Below are 25,983 nucleotides of genomic sequence, written 5' to 3' on the forward strand. Positions count from 1 at the left end.
AATTAATAAAATAAAGCAAGTCGCGAAAAATTTACTAAACTTAATTTTAATTTTTATTCCAGGTAAGTGCAGACCATGGTATAAAAAATATGACAAGTGCTAGTTTTTTTCGCTTTTGATGAAATCATTTCTATAACGGTCGATTGTGATTAGTCGTCGTGTATGTGAATAGAGATCTATCGTTGTATGCGTACCGGCATCAACGTTGTACTTGTACCGATATCAACAAGGAAATCGGCATAGATAAATAAACATTTTAAAGTTAATTTTAATTACATGAAGTTCTTCAAACACAATTACATGATGAGTTAAGTTGCGAAAATAATATTTGTTTAGGCGTTGTACATAATCCACTGTGTGAAACGATATTATAGAATTTATTAATCAGCAATTACTTCATTTCTCTAATGAAGGTTCATTTCTAAATGCTAATTACAATGACAAACCGATCATGTCATATTTGAAGTATGATTTTAATTACATTATTGTTTTAAATATTATAAATATTTTTAATGCTATTGTAAATATATAATTTATAATTTATCATTATATAAGTGTGTATAATAATTGACACTAATAAATGTGTGCATCACGAGTGTTACTATGTTACTAATAAATATTATTCAAAATTGTTATATGATATTTTTATTTTTACTTAAATACCATCTTATACAGTAGCAAATAGTTTTACTTCAATTGCGTGTGAACCTTACGCGCACTCTTTTTTAATTTTTTAATCATTTCTATTTACTTTGTTCATAAAGTACAGAAAATATCTAAGTCCTGTAATACATTCCTGTACAGTGATGATAGTACAAAAATAGAAAAATAAAATTATAGATTTTTACTCACTAGAAGTGCTAAAACAAGCCAGGGATAATTTTTCTAAAGAAAAAGTTTGTTTTTCTAGAAAAAGTGATAAACTAATTTAACGTTAACGCAATTCTCCAATTAATTTTGAATTTTGTGACATCAAAATTTGATAAAGTATATGCATATGAGTAGGAGTGTACGTAAGTCAACCTTTTGTCAAAGTTTTCCCAAAAACGGCTACAATTTGATGGAACTCGATAAGGATTTGCATTTATCACTTTTACCAAGTCTTTTCTTTGTGATTAGGAGATGAGTGGAAGATTTTCCGCTAAAAATCTTGTGAGAATTCACAATTTTCTCGATCAATTCGGAATCATGCTGATTAAATTTTTGGTAAAGATTGACCGAACCGTTTTTTTTGTAATTATTTGATGAATTTTTTGTGATGATTTTAATAAATTTTAACATTACAATAGACTTCATGAAGTAAACTGTAAACGAACGTCCGAAAATATTAAAAGATTGCAAAATTGGTTGAATTATAAAATAATAATTCAATTAATTGGAACGCACCAGATACAAAGGTGATTGTGCATTACATACAATTACAGATATTATAAGTCTACCTAAAAGATATCAATTAAAAATTGATTAATTTACAGTAAAAATGAAAACTTATTTTTAAAATAAAAAAAAATAAAATTTATGCAACTTTCCTTAAGGAACACATAAGATTTCGTCTTTATATATCGCTGAATATAGAAAGAACTGCAATATAAATCTATTAATCTAATTCTAAGAAAAAATGTATCCTTCAAAATTAAAAGATATTTAATATTTCTGAATAATACCTATTCGTAACTTTCTTTAAAATGATATATTTATCAGAATACTTCTGACTTACAATTTCTTCATAGTTAGCGAGTATGTTCAAAATACTTAAAAAACTAATAGAAAAAAAACAAGAACATAACTTACCTTGTGAATAATCTGTACTGTTTAATTATCAAGTTGTGTTAAGTGCACTAAATTATATTATAATACAAATAAATACTTATGTACATGGATTTAAAATAGGCTAAGTATTAAATCTTCAAATTGCACTTTTAAATCTAAGTGAAACTTTGAGAGATATTGTTTGTTTACTTCAAACACCAATTTTAAACTGGCATTATTTTCCTGGATGTGGTCATAGGTAAATATTAAATTCGAAATTTTGATATCAACAATGTTGGCGATTGGTTGGAGTATTTGATTCTCAGGGGTGCATAACTATTTTATAGTTCAGTTATTACTAACAAACATTTACATTTATATTTTATTCTAGAATATATATATATATATATATATATATATGTAATGTTTACTTTTTATCTACTACTTTGCCACTTCATCGCTATTTTTCTATCCTAGGTTATTATTTATTTAATAAACAACAAGTCAAACAATAATTGTATGCATTCTAAATATGTAAGAATGCAATTGCTTATGGGTCAGCCAAAAATGGAATTAGGTTTGTTAGAGGAAATCAGGAGCAAATGTAATATTTTTATTTTTTTTCAAGACATTGTTAATAGGAGATTGAGGAAATTGTAATTAGTGCTAATTGAAGACGGAAAGCAAATAATATCATACAGAGATCATTGCACTATTGATAATTTAGTCTCGATATTTTTTTCATTTCATTTTACTGTAATAAAACATAAAAGTATTTCAGATCATTGCATGTCTTAAATAGAAATTAATTAATGACGACAAAATATTAAAGCAAATGAAGAAAATGATTCTATTAATTCAATAATAATTAAAAAATAAATATGAATGGTATTATTAAAATTAGAAAAATATCTATAGTGAAACTAGATAATTAGTAATGCTTTACTTAATTAATAAATTTTATTAATTTTTAATCTAAACTTTTTTTTCATTCATAAAAAATAGTGGTTTGAACATTGTGCAATATAGATAGTAAACAAAATTAACAAATGTTTTAAAATTTAGAAAAACACTTTGAAGCTTTAACTTTAATTTAAATTGGAGTAAATATTATTAATGAAACAAGCAAACAAACTATTTGGAATATTTTTAAAAAATCTAAAATTTGTAATTTTGTTTGCTTAATATTGTATATTGTATCTAAAGTTTAGAAAAATATAGTAATATTAGATTAGAAGATTAGTATCACAACAGAACTGTAATACACTACATTGAAAAATATTTTTCTGATTTATATAAAAATAAATTGGGTGTATGACGACGTGCAATATAGATAGCATATTAATAAAAAAAATTAAAGAAGCATCTAACAACTTTAAATTGGTGTAAATAATATCTACGAAAAGAACAATCTATTTTCCATTAAAATTTTATCTTTTTTGAATCAGTAAATTATTACTTTCCCATAAGGTAAGTTTTTGTAATCGTTCAAAAATCGATATTGAAAATTTTGGCATATCTTTACGTTTCAGAAGTTCCTGAGCATTATGCCATATCTCGCAAAAAATAGATGTGTAGGTGTGTGTTTAAATGTATGTAGATAGTAGATAGAACTATTCGTCGGCCTTTATGGTAGAACCAATCAACCGATTTGAATGATTCAAAAATTATTCGATTCCTCTTGATGGGGAAACGTGCTGATCAGTTTTTGAGTAATGTTGGTCCAGCTGCTTCCGAGATTTTTAAAATCATAACAAAAGCAAAATAATATTCAAAAACTGCATTTGTATGGATAGAATATATATGAACATACTGATATAAATAAGTTAATTTTTGTTGGTTTTGGCTGTGTAAGAAAAGTTTTAAACCATGTGCATGTATTTGAATTTTGATAAATCTAACAGTCATCGATATTAAAGAATTAGCGATCATCGCGAGTCTATCAAAAAGTATGTATTTACCCCGGTCTCCCATATTGCAGAATCTTGAAACGACTGCACCTTCCGCCTTTGTTTAAAAGTAAATACAGAAATTGAGCACATATTTATATTAATATTTATTCAATGCATGTTTGACTAATACTTTTGACCGAGTGAGACTAAAATTAGTAGGATTATATGAATTCATTACATTTTTTTAAACATAAAAGCATTTTGTTATGTAGGTAATCTGTCGGGTTTGATGAGTTTTTGACGTTAATCTACTTAAATTTGTAAAGACATGGATTAAATTTAGAGGTTTAAGAAATTTAGAACATATAAGAACGTAATGTAATTTATTTATAGTCAATTTGTTAGACATGTTTCTTATTATTATTAGTTTTTTGTTACAGTAACCAATATCTGTTAGTCAATATCATTTAACATTTGTTTAATAACAATTAGAACAATTGATTGCTTCATTGGCATTAACAATTATTTTTTTTAACGTCGCTTTCTAGAAGGCAAATCAATGATTGCCATTTATATATACTAGCAGACGTTGTCCTAATTTTTTATTTATTTTAATTAATATCCTATCCTATACTTTTTGATATCCTATTCAATATCCTTCTATTTATGGTCTTAGCCTAAGCTATATACGTATCAGAAAGAGCAGTTTTTTGATCAGAATAAGAAATTCAGAAAGAATAAATATAGTATCTACTGGTAAAGAACAATATTACCTTTGTTATTTTCAATTAATATAATTGTTTCAATAATTTATATAATGTAGATTAGTCTACAACTTATATGATCTATATTAGTTGCTTTTTGGCAATTACAATTTCTAAATTAAATTTTTCTTACTAATAATTTAATAAACATTATTACTTTAGTTAAAATCTTAGGTGAATTAATATGTAAAACCTAGATCATATGGCACTGTTCAATCTAAGATCATGAACTTGCTAAATATTTCATATCCAATACCAAACAAATGATTTTTTTATGCATGAAACAAAATTCTAAATAATTTTTTCAATAAGTAGAAATATTCTTTTGCATTTAAATAAAATAGTAATGTAAAGCAAAATACAACATGCATAAGTTTTAAAAAATAATGTATATGCAATTTTGGACGTATTGTGTTATTTATTAAACTAAATTATATATTTCCTACTGCCAAACATATATTGTATCTTATATTGTTTTAATTTCTGGTTCATCTCAGCTGGTTTTCGGCAATAATATTATAGATATTACATTTTTCTTATTTATAATCATTAATATGGATATTATATACTAATATTTTCTAGGCTCGCTTAAACTAAATTCAAATTTCAAGTGAATCGACATTTTTAGCAGATGACAGTTCTCAAGTGTCGAAATGTTTTCAATGTCAAACAATGATATGTTGTTTTTTGCATTTTTTCTATTTATTTCTACAAATTACTATAGTTTTATAATTCACCACATCTTGAAATTTTCCCTCAACAAACTCTAAAAAGATTTACTAAAATTCGAATAACAGTTCAGGATGAGTATCAATTCATACATCATTACAGAAAAATTTAATATATAAGATTTGATGTTTGACTGTTGATTTTTAATTTGAAGCAGCTGTACCTGGAAAGGATTATTTTCACTTGAAAAATGATTAATAATATGAAACAAACACTGCTTAACCAGTTAACTATGATTGACGAGTATATACGTCATAAAGAAGTCACTGAATTTTAGTATTGATGGTTATACTCGTCATCCGTAAGAACTTGTGACCATTAGCTATTTCAATGATAATTTTGAGAAAAACAAAATATATTATCAAATTTGAGAATCAACAGAATAATTAAGAGTTGAGATTTATCTATTGAGATAAAAATTTCATCTGTTTATTAGCTTTGCGTAGGGTAAGTTATAGTAATGAGCCAAAAATTGACAATGAAAATGCATATCTTCACGTTTCAGAGGTTTCTGAACATTTTGGCATACCTCAGAAAGAATGGATGTGTGTGTGCGTGGAGGCAATTTTTCTTCGACCATTTTGGGCGTACCGATTAACCGATTTGAATGGTTCAAAATACATTCGATTTCTATTGATAAGGAAACGTGCTGATTAGTTTTTGGCGAAGACAGGTCCAGCGGCTTCGGAAATATGAAGCAAGAAGTGCTGAAAATGACAGTTTACAAAAGAACGGATCAAGCGATTTGAAAGATCCAAAAAACATTCGATTTGTAGTGTTGGGAAGATGTGCTGATTAGATTTTGGCAAAGGCAGATTCATCCGTTTTGAAGATATAGAGCTGAACGTGCAAAAAATTGCAGTTTTTGAGATAACTAAGCATCCGATTTGAAGGATTTAAAAACTTTATGCTTGTGTTGACGAAACGATTGCTCTTGACAAAAGATTTTTTTTTAATTTTCAAAAAAAAAAATTGAATATCGAAAAACAATATGGATTATATTTCGAATTCTAGCTAAAGCACTAAACATCACTTATATACTTCAAATGAATAATTTTAATTTTACAATTCAGTTTATATAATACTTATTGTTAGAAATATTAAACTTATGTTCATTTTAAATCTGATTGATTAAGTTTTCTTTATTTACTTTTTATACAATAATAATAATGAAAGTTACATTACTTATAATAATTTATTTGAAAACAATTAATATTCCTCAAATATTTCACCAAGGTACGGAAAGTTCCAGCAATTTGCCTTAAGGCACGATGCCATATACCACTAGTTTACAAAACATTTTTTTAGTTTTCTTCAAAAGCTTATTATTGCCTTTTTGTATTGATACCTTTGCGAGAAACTTATCGTTTATGAATTTGCATTAATTTGATTTAATTTAAATGATGCATTTATTTCTAATTCTAAAAATGTCTTTTATTTAAGAGTACACGTCAACGGTGATCAGTACAAAACATAAACAAGAATGCATATATCAATACGGTAAATGTATTAAGAGTGCGACTCATTGGTCATTACTCCGAACTCTAATAAATTATTAAAATTAAACCACTTTTTGTAAGTCTATAAAAAAAAACTTCAGAATGTTTGTAATACTCCACAACAAAAATTTTAATTGAATCTTTTATTAGTATAATATTTAATTAAAATCAATCCGTTTTTGTTTGATGCGTATGTGATATATAATTATGTTAACCAAATAAATAAAATTTAATATTAAAAATTTAAATTTTGTAAAATAATTTCATCTTTTTCATCTGGTATCTGATAACCGCAAGTTTCTCATGATTGACGACACAAAACTGTGCTTAATTTTCGATATAAGTACCGCAATTATTTGGTTAATACTAATTGACCGAGGTGGGGGTTTCGAACCTGGGGCCTTGCCACTGCAAGACTAAAGCCCTTACCACATAACCACGGAGGAATCCGTGCACAAAACTCCGAATTAAATAAAACTGAATGAGATCTTTATTTACTTGGACATGATAACTTACAATAACTGTTAAGTCGAGTACTTGCATTCATATCATTGTCGTGTCTTAATAAACACAAAGGCCAACTGTTTATTTTATTTTCTCACAATATTCATATTACTATCGTCATAGCAGTAATTTATAGGACGTAGGTGATAATACTTAATTATTTTAATTCAAAATGTAAATAAACTCGTTTGTCGGACATGCAACGCAAAGGTACTTCTGGCTGGTGCCGTTATTTGACACAAAGTGATAAAGAAAATATTTATTATTATTGTAAGTGTAGGAGTCTTTAGTAATTAAAAATTAAATACTTTAATAAGTGATCCCGCAGTGAAGAAACCGGTAAAGGACTTGGACTCGCACAAATTAGTCCCAAGTCCGATCCCAACCTCGGCCAAGGTCGACATCAGACAGCATGATGTCAAATTTCCACTTGAGGTTATAGATCTCAAATATGATTTCAAGTAAATATTGGCTTTTGTGTATGTAGCTCAAACTATAAATATGTATCTGTATCATCGGTTAACCGATGAGTTGTCTCTTGTGAAACATTAGGAAAAAACAGCTTATAGGACTAGTGGTGCAAGGCATCGTGCTTTAAGGCAAAAAAGCTTCAAGATTTTTTGAAAATTTTGAAAATTGTTCTTTCTTTGAGTATTTCTTTTGAAAATTTTAAATTTCTTTAACATTAACAATAACTTCATTATTTTGTTGAAAGTTTTATATTTTTTCAAATCGATGGCTCTGCATAGTAGCAGTATCTAACAAAAAATGTATGTATGTTTGGATACAATTTTTACGTCCACGATTTCAGGCAAATAGATCAACCGATTTGAATGATTCAAAAAACATTTGATTCTACTGATGACACGTGCTGATGCAAAGATACGGGGCTAACGAAAGGCCTGATTTGAATAATTCAAAAAACATTTTACTTGTATTGACAAAATGAAGAATTGATTTTGGCCTGCCTTCCCAAAAATTCAATCAGTTTTGTTTTGATTTTGTCAATACAAGTAAAATGTTTTTTGAATTATTGAAATCGGACGCTCCCTTCTCTTGAAATGCTGAGCTACCGTTTTTGGCACTTTTTGCCCCGTATCTTCAAAATGGCTACACCTGCCTTTACCAAAAACTAACCAGCACGTCTGTTTATCAATAGGAATCGAATGTTTTTTGAATAACTGATATCGGTTGAACCGTGTTCCCGAAATCGCCGACGAAAATTTGTATCCGTATTTGTATTTGTATGCACTTGAGTGGTGCATACAATATTATTAATATTAAAATTATTAGAATTATTCAAATCGGACACTCCGTTTTCTCAAAAACTGAATTGCAAATTGGCAATTTTGCCCTGTATCTTCAAAACGGCTCGACTTGCCTTTGCCAAAAGCATGTCTTCCCATAAATAGGAATCGAATGTTCAATGAATCATCCAAACTTCAATTTTTTCTAAGGTATGTCAAAATGTTCAGAAACGTGTGAAAGATATATAAATATTTTATTCTTAATTTTTTACTATTACCATAACTTACGGAGGTCTGGTTGCTTTTGAAACATCCAAAAACTTTGATAAGTGAAAAAAGAAGATACCTGCAGGCAACTGTACTGGTTACTGTAAGTCAGAAATCAAAACTGGTGCTCTCTTACAAAATCCTAACTTTTAAATCTATTCTAAAATCTACTTAAATTTACGACATTCAGCTATAGAATACTACTAGTCATCCTGGCATAAAAATGCAGCAAAGATTCCAAAATAGGACCAGGACAAATATTGACATCATTTTTACTTTTATTTCTTAATATGAAGTTTTTTCGTTTCTTTCTTAAGCCGTTATCTGTGATTGACAAGTGTCATGAAAAAGTGACAAAACTTTGGCCATTGAAGAGTATAATCGTCTGAAACAGCGACCGTCTGCCTTGTGAAGCTTTCGAAAAAAAAGGTATATGTATTCTGAAATGGTAAAAATCTTTCTCGTTTAGGTCTATTTTAGTAACTTTAATCTATTTTATTTTGTTTAATATATGATTGTTTAATCTATTTTATTTTGTTTAATATATGTAAAAATAAATAAAAATATATGTAAAAATAGTCCTCACCCGGCATTGCTGCACTAATAAAATATTTGCCCTATTACAGAAATAATAATACTAATATATCGTACAGAGATGTGACAACTGATTGGGTTACCATCTGTCAAAAAACAGACTAACATCAAGTCAAAATTAGCACAACAGCTTATAGAACTATTAAACTCTGATTGCTGTTCAAAAAAAAATAACGAAAGAAAAATATGTTTATGGTTAAAGTTTATGGTTGATATGGTATAAAAAGCAGAATCCACCAAAGAAGAAAGTTACAGGCATATAGCCAGTAGTGTAAAAACATGCTGAATATCCTGATTTCCTAGCAAGGAATTTGTAAGATCAATATTTATCTGATAAGAACTAATCAACACAAATCAATATCGAGTTTCTTAAAATAGTTTTTAATTTTTAAAATCAGTGCAGCCGTTTTTGAGAAAACGTAGATGAAAAACATAGTGACATAATGTGGCATAAACACTTATTTTATTACTCAATTTTAGGGCCAAAGGATTCAGATTAACTGGAAACGTCGAGAGAACATCAAATTAGCAAATCGTATTTTCTGGCAAAAATTGACTTTTTCATTGGATAAAACAATGCATATTTTTTCTAATCTAATTTAACCATTAAACTCCAGTGTTGCAATGCTTTACCCATACCTCTATTTGGTAGAATAAAATATGCAAAAATATTAATTATAGTATTTTAGCACCATCATCATAATAACAGAAAAAACTGATCATAACAGTGGATTGAACTGGAGCAAACTAGGGCAATTGAACTGAATTATATAATGAAGTGCTATTTAACACAAAGTTGCTAATGGACCTAGAAGACGTTCAAGAGTAATTTGCCAATGTGGCTAAAATAACTGTAAAACAAACGATTCAAGAGCTCATAAAAATTTGGCGGTCAAAAATGACCACGAAGTCAAATATTGATCACGAGCTGTAAAATATCAACACATTTAACTAGTTGCTAGACTTAATTCAATATTAATATTTTATGCAATAGTATTAAAATCAATTAATTTTGCTGACTTGTAAATTTAACACTTATAGGCCGATTCTGCTGCAAAACAGACCAATGTTATGACAAGGCCATGATAAGCTTCAACACTTCCATACATTATGCTACTAAATCATACCGAATACCGTCAAAATGTCATGTATTTGCTGTGCATTCAATCGTTTTACACATAAACTGCAACGTCATTAGTATGTTATGAAGCTGGGTCAGAAAGACCCTGTTTCTAACAACGTTTTTTTTGACATTTGTGCGGTTTCTAGGTTAGGTTTTCGCAGCAACCACTTGGCTTCAGTCAATATTTAGAACGAATTAGTATGGAAATTTCTTCATAACATATCCTTGCCATAACATTGGTCTCTTATCCGGCAGAATCAGTCCATTAATCTTACAAACAAATAAATCTTGCAAGACGTGTAAATTAATAACTAGTCAAAGTGCTTTTCCTCGTTAGTTAAGTCATAAAATATAAACGAGTGAATAAAATACGCTACTGTTACGTGTGTAAAGTTTAAAGTTTAAATGAAAGTAGAATGACAACATTTCTCCTATTTATAGAAATAAATATAATAAAGGTCTCTGAATGATGCAAAACAAAACCTACTTCTATCTGATGCACCATATCCTACTAGACGTTTTATTTTATTTTCAATTTAATTTTATCTTACTTAACAAAAAAAAGATAGTTTCCACAAATGCAATTAACTATTAAACAAACTGTTTTTAAGTAAAATATTTAATTAACTGAAAATTAGAAAAAAATATCTACAATTTTCATTAACTATTGGCAAAACTTAAAGTTGATACAAAAAATTATTAAGTAAAAACATTCTAATATATCTATATAAATAGTTTTTCTAATTTTTATTCTAAAATATTCAAAATTACCTGAACTATAATTAGTAAAACAAGTTTTTTGATAGTAAACAAAAATTTCTAACATGGCAATAGCATGTTAAAAAATATGATAATGTTATAATGCATAATTGATTTATTTTAGGCACATAGACTATGAGCCTAAAATAAATCAATTATGCATTATAACATTATTATACTATGTGACATAGTATACTTAGTTTGATTAAAGATAATTTGACTTAGATTTTGACGTATTTTGTTCTGCTCTATAAATTTCTATAACTATAACAATTACATAAAATTTTGCATAAAAAATGAAATCTAGTAATGTAAAATTACATTAAAAAAATAGCGGTATGCGGCAATGTTACTCTGTTATGCTTGTGACATAAGTATAAAAGCTTCTAAAGCTGCCGGAAAATATTTAAATTTGATTTATAGTAAGGTAATACTACAAAATGGTTACATTGGCAGATTGGCTAATTTCACATTATTTATAACGAACACTCTCATTCTATGAAAGATATCCTTTATATAGGAAAGCTCAGGGATGGGATAGGTGCTTAGGGATTGTAACAGTTTTTTTTTTATTTAGATTCACTGATTGTATTTCTATGAAATAAAGATGGATAGTTGCTGTAACTATTTCTTTACCGAACCATCGAACCAATTAAAAATAATTCTACAACTGTTGTTCATTAATGAACATATCACATTTCTAGAATAAGTGCGACTTTACAACTTACTTCGTATTTTGGGGCTAGTTGTTACATCTACGGGAGCAAGTAGTAATGAGAAACAAAACACAATAATGCCTCTGATAATTTGCTATTTACTCATTCGTAAAGAAATTGACTTGTTTCTAAGTATTTTTTTTCATTCAACAACGCAAACTATGATTAATATAAATTAAATATTATATATTGTCTATTATATATATATTGTCTTCTATAATATATATTTTTATTATAAATCCACGTAAACTACAATTACTCGTACAATTAATATAATATGAAAAACGATGTAGTGTCTACTGTAACAAAATTTACATGTGCCCTCATTTTAAAAATTGCATTTCTCCCAATCTTATTCATTTGAATCTGTATATAATTCTTATATGTTACAAGTAGCCCCAAGGTTTTGTTCCAACTAACCCCTATTTTTTACATTAATCAAAATAACCATTCAAACAATTTAGCAACTATAAAAATTGTTACACATTCATTATCAAATATTGATGAATTTAAAACAAAATAGAAATATAAAATTTAATATTAGTCGACGATTATAATGAAGACCGAAATTTTATGATATATCAATTTTATATTTCTTCTCAAAAATGTCGCACCTGCACGGTTCTGTATAATGCATCGGCTTACGGGGACAGCAGCTATGACAATATTAAGCAGTATGGTTTACATATCAATTCGAGTCCAAAAAGTATTTTAATTTTGTTCAAGATCCTATTGAAAACGCGATTGAGCTATTGAGAATGCGATTGAGGTAATCGCAAAAAATGGAAAATGAAAATTTTTATATATCTTTACATTTCAGAGGTTTCTGAAAATTTTGGCATACCTCAGAAAATATGGATGTATGTGTGTATGTGTATGCGTTAGTGTGTTTTTGTTCGGATACGTCGACGAGTTTGAGAACACGGTTCAACTGATTATAATGGTTAAAAAACCATTCGATTTCTATTGATAAGGTGATGTGCTGATTAGTTTTTGGCAAAGGCAGGTTTAGCCGTTTCAAAGACATGGTGCAAAAATTGCCAAAAACGGTAACTATGTGTTTAAGAGAACGGAGCGTCCAATTTTAATAATTTAAAAAACATTTTAATTGTATTGACAAGATGAAGAACTGATTAAAATGCCATTTTCGGGGTCAAAATGCATTAGACATTTGCACTTTAAATTATCAAACATTTTATGGAGATTTTAATAATATGGATAAATTTTATTTACATTTATGTAGATATCGAAATATTTGTTTGTCCGTTAGCCAGCGACGCGGCGCTTACGCGCCTTTATATTTCGTCTCTATGCAGCTAAAGCAGCGCAATTGCTTTGAAAAATTTTTCCAAAATATTTCGAAATATGAAAAAAAAAATTTTTTCAAGAATTTAAATTGTTTTAAAAAATCTAATTTTTTCAAAGTATTTTTTTTTTTTTTAAAAATTAATTATTGGTACAGCAAGTTCTAGCCATTTGCCTTAAGGCACGATGCCATACACCACTAGTCTCTGTTACAATAAGCTCTAAATCTATATTTTTTCGGAAGCTCGAATACAAACTTTTGTTTTATCCTTTACTATGTAAAAATCGTGAATAATAAAAAGTAGAAAGACACGCAATGTCTGGTCGTCGCAATGAATCAGCAACGACCCTACTTCTATGCTAATGACCTTCCTCAGTGAATTTTACCAGAGGACGAGGTAACGATCAATGATATTTGCATTCCTTCTGGGTTATAAATATATAATTACTTTTGTAAACTATAAAACGTAAATTTGTATTTGCTAATTTGAAACAAGTGCAAACAAAAGTTTATTATAAATATCGCTTTGTTATCGATACAAGTAACTAGGTGTAAGTGGCATTTTGCCATAATGTAAGTTGCATGAACTGCCCAATACAGGAAAGTAATGAACTAGGGTGTAAATAATCAGTCATTGGGGTGTGGACGCTAGTGATACACACCCTCTTCTTATGTAATCGATTCTATGACTAATTCATAAGGACAGTATATCAGAATTTTCACGTAGACAAATGTTCAAATTACCATTTAATTTACTTTTCTCACAACTAATTGGTAAAGTAACAAAATTATGGCCGATCAAAAAGAATTGGCACGATCGTACCCAGTCTTGCTTTTACATCATATATTTTTTCTGTGGTGTTATTTGTTCTGAATTCAAACTTTTATTCTTTGGTATTTTCTTTTCTTATACAGGTAATAAATCATCAACGCCCTTTTTCGTGTGAATTTCTCCAATCTTTAAACGTATCTTTCATTGACATCATATAGAAAGTACTTATTTCTTTAATATTGGCTCGATTCGGTGTATTATTGTTCCAAAATCCCACATAATAAAATTCTTGCAATTTTAGCTTACTTAAGTTTTTTTTCCTTGTGAGTCTAATTTAATATTTCGATAAAAAAAACTTCAATACACATTAATTAGTTTTTATCCTCATTCTTTAGAAAATCCTTAATCTTTATTAAACTTTTTTATCTTCATCTATGATCTATCAAAAAATTACATGTATAGGTATGTTTGGACTTAAAGTTCATAAAATTCTTATTATAAAATTTGAAGAATGAACTATCTTGAAAAATTTATATAGATTTAATTTAATTGTGAAAAAATTAAAAAAGGTTTGTTTAACCTTATTGAGGTTTTATTCCATATGCATAATTTGACCAAAATACTTGAATAAGTATACCAATATTTCTGTTTAAATAAAATCATGATCAACACCAAAGAATAATTCCCTAAAAAATCTTATAATAATAACTTTATATAATTTTGCAATATGTTTAATTTACTTGTTCGTTTTAACTAAATATAATTGCAAAATAAAATTAAAATTTTGTCTTTGCAAATCATTTGGTCTCTTCAATGTAATTACACTGCTCTTCATTGTAAGAAATATTATAGTTGCACTATGTACTTAGAAGAAAATTGGTAAATACAATGTTCATTCCTTTATAGAATTCCATTAAATTGGTTTCATAGGGCTCCTGTTTTAAACCATGCAAACTCCAGGTCTCATTTAGTACTTGGTTCAGCAAATTAAAAATGACCATATAAGACATTTCAATGATAAATATAATTAGATGCACACACTTTTTATAAGACTCATTTATGCAAAATTGGACGGACACATGATGTCTTCTGTTTCTGTGGACTAGAACTCCAAACGATAGACCACATTTCTTGGAAATGAAGCCTATATTCAAAACTGAGAGACGAACTTTTTCAAGAGCTGCTTATTCTACAATTTTTCCGATTAACCCGTTAATTATAGTGAATTATCTTCATAATTGTAAGGTATTTGACCTTTATCCATTTTGAAAAAGCCCAGATAAATAGTGTTTTACCACCTTCTTTCGATGACCAAAATAGTCAATAGCAGAAGTATATAAAATGGATATGTGTCAAAAAATATTGCACTTTATATAGCAATATTATCTTATAATTATTAGCATAAATAGTTAAGATCACTAATGTTTGTATGGTAATAAGATTTTGTTGAAACTATGTAAATGGTTTCCAAATAAACTAACGGTCGAAAAACCATAATAAAAATCAAAAAAAACTTCCATAAAATACCCTACATTTGCAAATAATATGACTAAATCTTATTTTAATTGTGTGATAAATACGGAATGTTAAATTTTTGATATTCATCCATTTTGAAAGAAGCAATAAGTATTTGAAATGACTCGTAAAGTGAGGCCAATTGCCAAATTGAAATGCACTACAAGTGCACTAATAATCCTACTCTTAGAAATTATGAATGAAAATTATCTCTATTTTTATGTCTTAATAGCAACTTTTAGCAATCAAAACTTCACACGTCGTATTTTTAGATGATAACCCAACGGTTCATACATGTTTGATTATTTTTATTATTAAAAATCTGACACATTATTTATTTGATGCAGCAGTGCCTATGATAGCTATTTTAATTAGGAAACATATTTAGAATCTATATTTCTAAATAAAAACTGATATCGCTACTGGTATCGTACGTGACGGGAGATAACCACGAAAGCCCCTTCTCCAAAAATGGCCTCCCTTGCCCAAAATTATAAAAATGTGCGCGCACAGAAACAATAATTAATTAGGCTACAATGTGCTAGGTTATCAATCTGATCAAAGTAGAAACCTCGACCCTAGGACAACGTAAATATGGTTAACATACACACTAAATGTGAATAATTTATGACTAAACTCATAATGATTCTAACAACGTGAAATAACCATATTATTTCAGATACTGAATAAAATTACCTTTGATAAATTTACTAGATTTATCGTCAGGCATTATACTGCTTTGTCTTTTAATTGGTTTAAAAAGGCTTATTTCGAATGATAAGGAAAAATTAAAGATTGATCCTTTATTTGTCAATTAAGGAATAAATTGTTATACAAGACTAGAAAATAAACTTTTGAAAAAACGTTTACATCATATAATTTTGCATTGTAATTTAGTATTTTGTTTAAACAAAATATAATTTGTATACACCTTCTCGTTTCATATTGACATAGGATGGGACGGGACACAGAGGTCCAATAAAACATTATAACAACAATATAACTAAACAACTATCTAACTATGTTCAGTGAAAATCCCAGATTATTCAAAGTTATAGAAATATGTTTCTTAGAGTGTTTTTCAAATGTGGTCTTTACCATTGGACAGAGAGCAAACTCCATTGCAACTCAATTATTATAGTACAATATTTATAAATTAAAAATATATCGAATACTGCACATATTGTCTTAAAAATTTTAAATGTGAAATGTACATAATGGAGACCCAAGCTAAATCTTGGATGGGTATTTGAAAATTTTGGAACTGCCTTTACTTTCTAAATATTGCAATCAAAGGTACGATTATTAAAAACAATATTATAAGCCTATTAAGAGAGCTGTAGTTAAGTTTAAATACTGAAAAAATTAAATGTGTTGTAAGGAATTACTTAGTAGGGTAGAGCGGGGCTTAAAAGTTCGCCGGTAAAAAGGACAACTCAAAAACGAATAAAGTTAAAAAAATTTAAACTACAATATTTGAAAGTAGAAGAAAAAAGATGTTTAACCAGCTATCGCCATTCTTACGACCTTGCTGTCAGGGCAATGTTTGAAAATCTTTAACAAACATATTTTTTGTGTTAGTTTTTTTGGTTGTTAGCACTTTAGTTTAGTTTACGAGCTCTCAATATAATTTTTAATTATACGTTTTTTAATTAGTATTTAGTTTCAACAGTTTTTTATACATCCTCTATAAAACCTTACACGTGGGGGTAAAAAGGTCCGACTGAACACCTTTACCTTGATAAAGGTGTTAACAACAAAAAGTTGTAAATAAAATAGCAATAGTAAAAATAAAAAAAGTGAATTAAGTTTTAAAAAAACAATTTTACAAAAGATACATTAAAAAAATAGTTATTCCAAATCTAATGATTATTTAGGATGAAATATCAGATCAGGGTAATATACAGAATCATCCTTGTCAAAAATGTGCCCATGAAATGTTTATTTTGCATTGGTTGAATAATGTATCTCTTCTATCCCTTTAAAATTAAATAATGACGTTGGATCTATTTGCCACCTGACCGCCCCTATCTACTCCACCTATAGAATAAATAGGACCAGGAGACAAATTTTTAAAAAATTGCAAAAAACATTTCTACAATGATGAATTAGCTGGTAGTTTTGCTGAATAGAGTCAAATAGTCAATGATTTGTGATACCATTGGTTTAGTTGGCTCAAAGCCAAAGGGACTTTTGTGCCCCATCCTACTTTATTCAGTGATTCCTAGTCTTGATTAATAATATGTAATCTAATAACCTATTAATATATAATCTAATCATAATGTTTCGGTATCAAAATTCTAGAAAATATATATATCCTCATAGTCAAATAATTAATTAGTTCATAACGTGCTAACTTATCTTTCTTATCATGAACCCTAGACAACATAAATAATGTTATTCCGTGAATTCGCCCTATATCTGTTATCAAATATATTAGAAATAGATATTCGGCAGTCGACATGTTTTTTTTCCTCGCGTTTGAAATTAATTGGACCCACACGCGCTATCACGGTTTGGTGAACAGGAAAAACACCTTAATATTGACCTAGGTGGCTATATCTACGAGTATCATAAATAAATGAACTAGTTGTATGTGGCACTTTGCCTGTAATTCCAATCTCTTTCACTTGATTTTTTTAAGCATCACTAAATACCAGACAATATCATTCTAGCATGTTACAACTAACCCAGACTTTATTACAACTAACCCAAGGTGTGATTTTTTTTACATTAATCGTGATATCTGTTTAAACAATTTAGCGATTGATAAATTTGAAGCAAATTACCATTTTTTTATTAACCTTGTAATCGAGCACTTTGGCCATTTAAATGAAATATATAAATATATTAAATAATAAATATAAAATTTAAAATAATTCGATAATATTAACGCAAATCTAAGTTATCTGATAGTACAATTCTATACTACAAGTCTAAAATTAAGAACCTGCACACTTCTATTTACTGTGCCGGCCTGCGGGTCTGTTGCTATGACAACATGCAGAACGGTTCACGTGCTCAATCGAGATAAAAAAAAAAAATAACTGATTTTGCTGATTATCTGAATTTTAACATTTACGACTGTTCAGACGTATTTTCGTTTTATTATATTGGCCATGAAGGTGACAATCTTCATGGCATCGAGGTTTTATACGGGATCGTTGCTACCCCTGGTAGAGGGGGTAGCGGAGTGTTTTAATTGAACTAGTTGTTCACTTCTAAAAGTAAAGTCCACAAAACAACATGTATAATAAATAACCAATAAATATATCTTCTTTAATCATAACTTAGTAACAAATCAGTGATTGTTATAAGAACTGCAACAAATCGAAATAGAGTTCATAATTACATGGCGATATACAACGGCATTATATTAACTATTTTTTAAACATATTAAAATACAATTTTTAGCAATATTAAATTATTAGAAAATTATTATAAAGTAACTGTTTTAATCATTACTGTTAATTGATTATTTAGAACTATTAATCATTCAGAAATCAGTATTAGAAGATTTTAAAATTGGACTTAAACATTTTCAAAGCCTGCATATTATCTTTTTATCACATCCTTACAGTGCCAATAAAGTAACCAAAAAAATCTTTTTAAAATGTTTAAAAATATAAAAAATTTGATTGTTTGATAAGATCCTGTATTTATATTTATATTTTGTTTTTTTAACTTCCCGAAGGAGAAGTTTATGTTTTCATCAAAAAATCCGAATGGCTAATTTTATGTTTTCTCGACGTTTCAAGCCATTCTGAATCGAATGAGACCAAATTTGGAAAAAGTATGTGTGTGTGTGTGTATGTGTGTGTGTGTGTGTGTATGTGAACAGATTTTTTGCCGTAAATCGACGTTTTCTCCAAAACGGCTGGAGCGATTTCAAAAATTTAAAAGCCATTTGATGTATCTCGATGAGGACTATCGTCTCTGAGTTTTGTGCGGCGATCGGCCGGGCCGTTTCTTTGTAAATTGCAGAAAAGTGAAAAATTTTTCGCCCACGTTTTAGCCCGCAATTCTGAGTCGATTCTGAAAATTCAAAAACCATTCGATAGATATTGGTTGGGAATCGTGCTGATTAGTTTTTGGTAAAGATCGGCCGGGCCGTTTTCTTGTAATAACGTTTTTTAAAAAAAAATTTCAACGATTTTTATGATTTTTTTTTTTGACGGTAGATACCATAGTTTTCTAGGTCATACTAAAATATTACGGCCCTACGACAACTCGTTTAGCTTTAAAAATTTGTCAAAGTTTGCAAAAATTGGTATAGTTTTTTTGACATTTGTCAAAATTAGACTTTTGATCGACGTTTTCTCAAAAGCGCCTGAACCGATTTCAGAAATTTAAAAGCCATTTTATGTATTTCGGGGAAGACTATCGTTTGTCAGTTTTGTGCGACGATCAGCCAAGCCGTTTCTTTGTAATTTGAAAAAAAGTGTTAAACTTTTCGTCCACATTTAAGCTCATCCTACTGAACCGATTTTAAAAAATCAAAAACTGTTCGAAAGATATTAGTTGGGAATGATACTGATCAGTTTTAGGTGAAAATCTACCGAGCCGTTTTCTTGTAATTAACCGTTGAAAAAAAATTTAAGCCGATTTTTATGGATTTTTTTTTAGCGATATATACCATGGTCTTATAGAACTTACTGAAATATTACAGCCTTAAGACAAATAGTTTGATTTTAAAAATTCATCAAAGTTTGAGAAAATGAGTAGCTCTTTTGACATTTGTTAAAATTAAAATTAGACTATTTACTTGGTATAATGATAGAGTACTTGGTCTTGAACATAATAAATCATTAAAGTCCTGAAAACTGGTTCAATTATAAAAATTATTGATTTTTGAAAATTTGCTTTTAGAAAATACTCCGAGTTCGTTCGTTTTCAATTATGTGTAATAAATCCACTCGGAATACTTTTAATGACTCATAAATTAATTTATTTTTTATTGATTAAGTCGATTATTTAAATATATCGGGAAGTTCATGTAACTTGCCTCAAGGCTAAATACCAAACCAACTAGTTTTCTTTGATTTCTTTCAATTATTTTTCTTCAATTTTGACTGTGTCGTTCTCTCTCTTCAAATCCTCCTCTTTTATTTCAAATTTCTAATTTGATTCAACTCTTATCTTTCTTCCATTTTATTTCTTCATTTTTCTTTTAATCTCAGCGAGTTCTAATTTTTTTTCTTTTTCCTAATACAACTCAGCTATTCGAACTCAGTCATTTCTTATTCAAATTCTACTTAACAAATCGAATTTTAATTAATTTTGAATTGTCCACATTTATATTTTTTCTTGAATTCGAAGTCAATGACAGAATTTTATCCAAAGATCCTCCCAGTCATATGAGTCGAATACGCTACCAAATGAGCTATGCTCACCACACATTTTTTATATTGATTGTTATTTCTTTTTTTATTGGAATTTTTTTGTAGTTTCTTATTGCATCTCTAATATTAGTAGCATTGATAACATTTAACTGACTACTAGAGCAGTTGTTGATTACGATCAATAGAAAAATATATGATAACAAAATGGGAAGTTTCAGTAGTATACGAATGGTTACAAAGTCTTTTAAAATTCTATACAACAATTCGTTGTAGTTACCGATTTGTGTCTCGATTTCAAACTAAATTGCAAATAAACTGCCCGCCCCGTTCTCAACTTTTTTTTCTTGATGCGGACCATGACCTTTGCACGCTCCGCTGCCCCGTTCAAAGGCCGAGCGTTTCGACAATGAAAATCATAAATAGGGGAAACTGGAGGGTTGAAGCACACTTAGAGCTAAACTGAATATAAACTAGCGGTGTGTGACATTATGCCGTGGGGCAAATTGCTAGAACTTCCCGTATCATTATTTAAATTTTTATGCCCCAAAAATCACCCAAAATCACGTGCTAGAGAACTTAGCCAAAACAATACCAGGGTCAGATTAAAAAAGGATAGTCATTCAACTTATAACTTTTATCAAAATCTATTACTGTCAATGGTCACACGATGAAAAATTGTGATTTTAAAGTCTTCATTTTTATTCCTAAAGTTTTACTTATTGTTTTTTTTAAGATAGTTAAGTAAATCAATTAAAGTATCAATATATTAAAATTAGCAAGTTTGAAAATCAAAATAAATAATGCTAACTGATAATTATTCGAGTACATTTTCAAACTTTATAAAAATTAGAAAAACTCTTTATTTATTGAATACAGCCCAAAGAATAAAAATAGTTCAATCAGTTTTATGTATGAAATCGATAGAGCAAATTACGCCGATATAAAAAACTGGAAGCAAATGATGAACAATAAAAATATGCATTTTTTTAAAGATCTAATTTATAGTGGTAGTTCTACTTCAAAAGACCAAGAAAAAAAAGTTCACTTGAAAGTTAAAAACATTAGCAAACATTCCAGTTAGGACTAATGTACAGAGATTATAACTATTTTTGTACATTTACTTATGTAGAATACAAGAGCTTAGATATTAGATAACATAGTCAAATGCTTTGATTTGATGAGAAAGAAGTATGATATTGAACATGTTTACGATATTCGTTTATCACAATATTAATAGACCTTCTAGACATTTAAAATATTCAACAATTTGAAATTGATCTTTAGGATCACCCATGAATCTAAACTTATCAAACAGTTTCTTTCCATTTTGATTGCTTTTCACTTTTTTTTGAATTGCTCACCACTGAAGGAACATTCTAGGAAAATGTGATAAAAAAGAAGCAACATTACTAGTTTTTCATCTATCCAGATCACCAAACCACAATATGATTAGGATTAATATTTCTTTAATTATATGTCGTGTAGTTTTATAAAATGTGTACATACTCGAAGTATAAATAAACCCATCTGTTGTTTATTTAATAAAATTTATCCAATCTCCTCTATATGAAAATAAAAGATTGGAAACTGCCAGCTTCATTATATCGGTTCAACTATATGAATGGCCTGTCTCATTGTATTTTTTCCACTTTTATTGGTATGTAATGTTGTTATTCTTAATTCGACAATCTGTTAAGCATGAATGATCTTATTATTTATGCAGCCGTCATGAAATTGCTTTTTGCTAAAATATTTGCATCACACTTAATTTGTGAAATTATGTGAACAAATGTATGAAATTGAACACACAAACTTCACCTAATTTTATATTTTCATGTTCTTTATAATAAATTACATGGTTCAAAATTGCATATAAAAAATATCAAAATGTAGAGTCAAAATACATGTAGTATAGAGCGGAGTTCAAAAGCGGGCGGGTAAAAAGGTCCACCACCAATATGTCAAAAGCAAGTAAAGTTAAAAATCTTTTAACAACAATTAAATATTTGAAAATACTTGTAGGAAAAAGATGTGCAATCAGCCAATACCTCAAATCGTCTTATAATTAGATAAAATTAGGATAAACGACCATATAGCAAAAGTGAATTTCATGTGTTGCTAGTTTATTCGTTGTGAGCACTGTTGTTTAGTTTATGAGGTCTTAATACACATTTATATAATATATGTTTTATAAAATGTATTAGTTAGATCCAACAAACGTTTTTATATAACTTCTATAATAGCTTACATGTGGATGGAGTAAAATGGACCAACTAAACCCTTACTATGGCTCCTGCCAAAGGCGTAAACAATATAAAATAGAAAATGTAAATTCAGTTAAGAAAAGAAATTTTACAATTAAATTAATAGTTACTCCAACTCTGCTGGTGAATATTTCTGACAAAATACCATATCAAGGTTATACACAGAGTCATCTTTATAAAAAATGTGCCAATAAAATTTATATTTTGTAAAATCCCCTTGAAAAATTAAAACTAAAAACAATACATGGGACCTGTTTGGCCCCTGGCTGCCATTTTACGCCGGGTCAGCTAATAAATTTTAGAAAACAAATAAAATATGCATTTCTACAATTAAGGATAAACTGGAAATTTTACTAGTCATAGTGCTATAGCTGTTTCTTTGATACGTGTTGTGTTGTGTGATGTAGTTCATTTGGATTAGACAGTACAATTACTTGAAGTCAAATTGGATCTCACTTGCAAGAACTTTTTAAAAGTCATTTGACCAATGCTTTAATATTAATTGGATGCATGCGATTGAAGAATTCTATTCCTAGACACGACGACAATCTATTTTTGTGAGCGTTTTCTCGAGGCCCATTAGCTCAGTTGGTTAGAGCGTCGTGCTAATAACGCGAAGGTCGCGGGTTCGATCCCCCCATGGGCCATGTATTTTATGCGAAAGCTTAACAATGTGTTTGCCAAATTTGTCACTTTTTTTGGTAACCGCCGTCATCAAATGTATTTTTTTTGATTTTATTCTCATTTGATTTTTTTGATTGTTTTGATTTTATATGTCACAATAAAACACAATTTTCACGATAACTTGTAATTATCTTTTTCATTACACAAAAGTACATAGAAGAGTTATAGTAACATTTCAAGCTAGATTTGTCTTACCAAAAATTTCATCAATTTTTTCATTTCGTCAATAGAAGTAAAATGTTTTTTGAATTATTCAAATCGGGTACTCCGTTCTATCAAAAACGGAATTACCATTTTTGGCACATTCCGCCCCATATTTTCGAAACAACTGGACCTGTCTTTATCAAAAACTAATCAGCACGTCTTCTTCGAATCGAATGCTTTTTGAATCGTTTGAAATCAGTTTATCCGTGTGTCCGAAATCGTTGATGAAAAGTTGTATCCAAACATACATACACAAACAAACACACATATTTTTCTAAGATATGCCAAAACGTTCAGAAACCTTTGAAACGTAAAGATATGCTAAAATTTACATTTTCGATTTTTTTTGCGATTGCTATAACTTACCCCAAATAATAGTTAATATAATAAGATTTCAATTTTTTGTGTGCCCCTCATTTATTTGCTGGGACGATAATAAAATCATTTTTAACTGAAGTTTGAAGTTACGACAGCAGCAGTAGATGGCCCTAACGTACTTCTTTCGCATTTTCAACGCACTGCTGTTGAAATACAGAACCAAGATTGTTAGTCAACAGCAGGTCTACCTGTTCTTCACTTTGGTTTCCCTTCAGAGCGAATAAATCTTTCGCCTTTTACTAAAGATTTCCGTGGAGGGGAGCAATCAAATGAGTATGTAACTCAATTTTTTGTGAGCCCGGCATTTATTTGCTGGGCCTATAATAATGTAAATTTTTACCGAAGTTTGAAGTTATGATAGCAGTAGTAGATGGTCATAACAACGGTTTTGTATTAGTAAAAGGCGAAAAATGGTTTCAACTCGGCATTTCAAACGAGACTCGATATTCAAAGAAAAAATGAACGTGACCCGGTAGCCGAATCAACAATGGTGTTATTTTAAATTTTATTAATTAACTTCCGTAGTGTCTGTGCATGTGCGGATACAAATTTTTGTCGGCGATTTAGGGACAACGGATCAACCGATTTCTCAAAAAAAAAACTATCGATTTCTATTAATAAGGGGACGTGCTGATTAGTTTTTGGCATAGGCAGGTCTAACTGTTTCGAAGATACGGGGCAAAAAGTGCCAAAAACGGTAACTCAGTTTTTAAGAGAACGGAGCGATTTTAATAATTCAATAAACATTTTACTTGTATTGACAAGATGAAGAACTGATTAAATTTTTGGGAAGGCAGGTTCAGCGGTTATGGTCTCTCAATAATAATAAGTTAAAAAAATGACATTTGGCGGTCAAAAATGTTTATTGGGCATATGTACATCAAATTATCAGATATTTTATAGAAATTTTATTAATGTGTACACATTTTGTGTAATTTTTTTGGGTTCCGTACTAAGATTGGAACGGGAAGTTCCAGCAATTTGCCTTGAGGCACGATGCCCCACTAGTTTTAATTTAACTAAAAAATCTTTAGGTGAGCGTAAAGGGGTTTCTTCGAGAGCAACCGTTTAAAAAGTATTAAAATGATGATTGAGCAAAATATGCAAATATGAGTAAATTCGAAGAGTGATACTAATTAATTTTAGAATTTCTGTCGAAAGAACGTACGAGAACTGAAGATTTCAACGATGTTCGACCTTTTATTAAATTAAAGCAAAATAAATTATAAGATATTGATACAACGTTATCCATTATCTGTAACCCTTACCAAGGCCCATTAGCTCAGTTGGTTAGAGCGTCGTGCTAATAACGCGAAGGTCGCGGGTTCGATCCCCCCATGGGCCAAGTTTTTTATTTCGAACCTATAATTGTAAGAGTGCATGGCTTGTAAGGTTGTGTTCATTGCGATTTTGAAACTTCCTTAAGACCCCTTAATTTGGTTAAACCTTTTTGTATGCAAATTAGAAAACGCAGGCGAAGCACTTTTCTGTTGATCGTCGTGTAAACTATTAAATTTGACTAATTAAGATTTTTTGTGTGATGACGCATAAACATAGATCTATAATATGTATTATAAGGTCTAAGCGCATAAATCACAACTTTACGAGGTTGTTAAAACAACTATGATTTTTGCTGGGATTTTTTCAACCTGAAATAACATTTTCATACACAAAA

General features: G+C 29.0%; 1 non-coding gene across 1 annotated transcript; it reads left to right on the plus strand.

The window, feature by feature from the left end:
* Positions 1 to 24,503: 24,503 nt before the first annotated feature.
* Positions 24,504 to 24,627, plus strand: LOC113364347. The gene has a single exon (XR_003366052.1). It is a non-coding gene; the product is annotated as a U5 spliceosomal RNA (small nuclear RNA).
* The last annotated feature ends 1,356 nt before the right edge of the window (positions 24,628 to 25,983 follow it).

The sequence above is a fragment of the Ctenocephalides felis genome, unplaced genomic scaffold (genome assembly GCF_003426905.1).
Source record: "Ctenocephalides felis isolate EL2017-DRISC unplaced genomic scaffold, ASM342690v1 CF-g0.4_SCAFFOLD_00845, whole genome shotgun sequence".
Classification (NCBI taxonomy): Eukaryota; Metazoa; Arthropoda; class Insecta; order Siphonaptera; family Pulicidae; genus Ctenocephalides; species Ctenocephalides felis.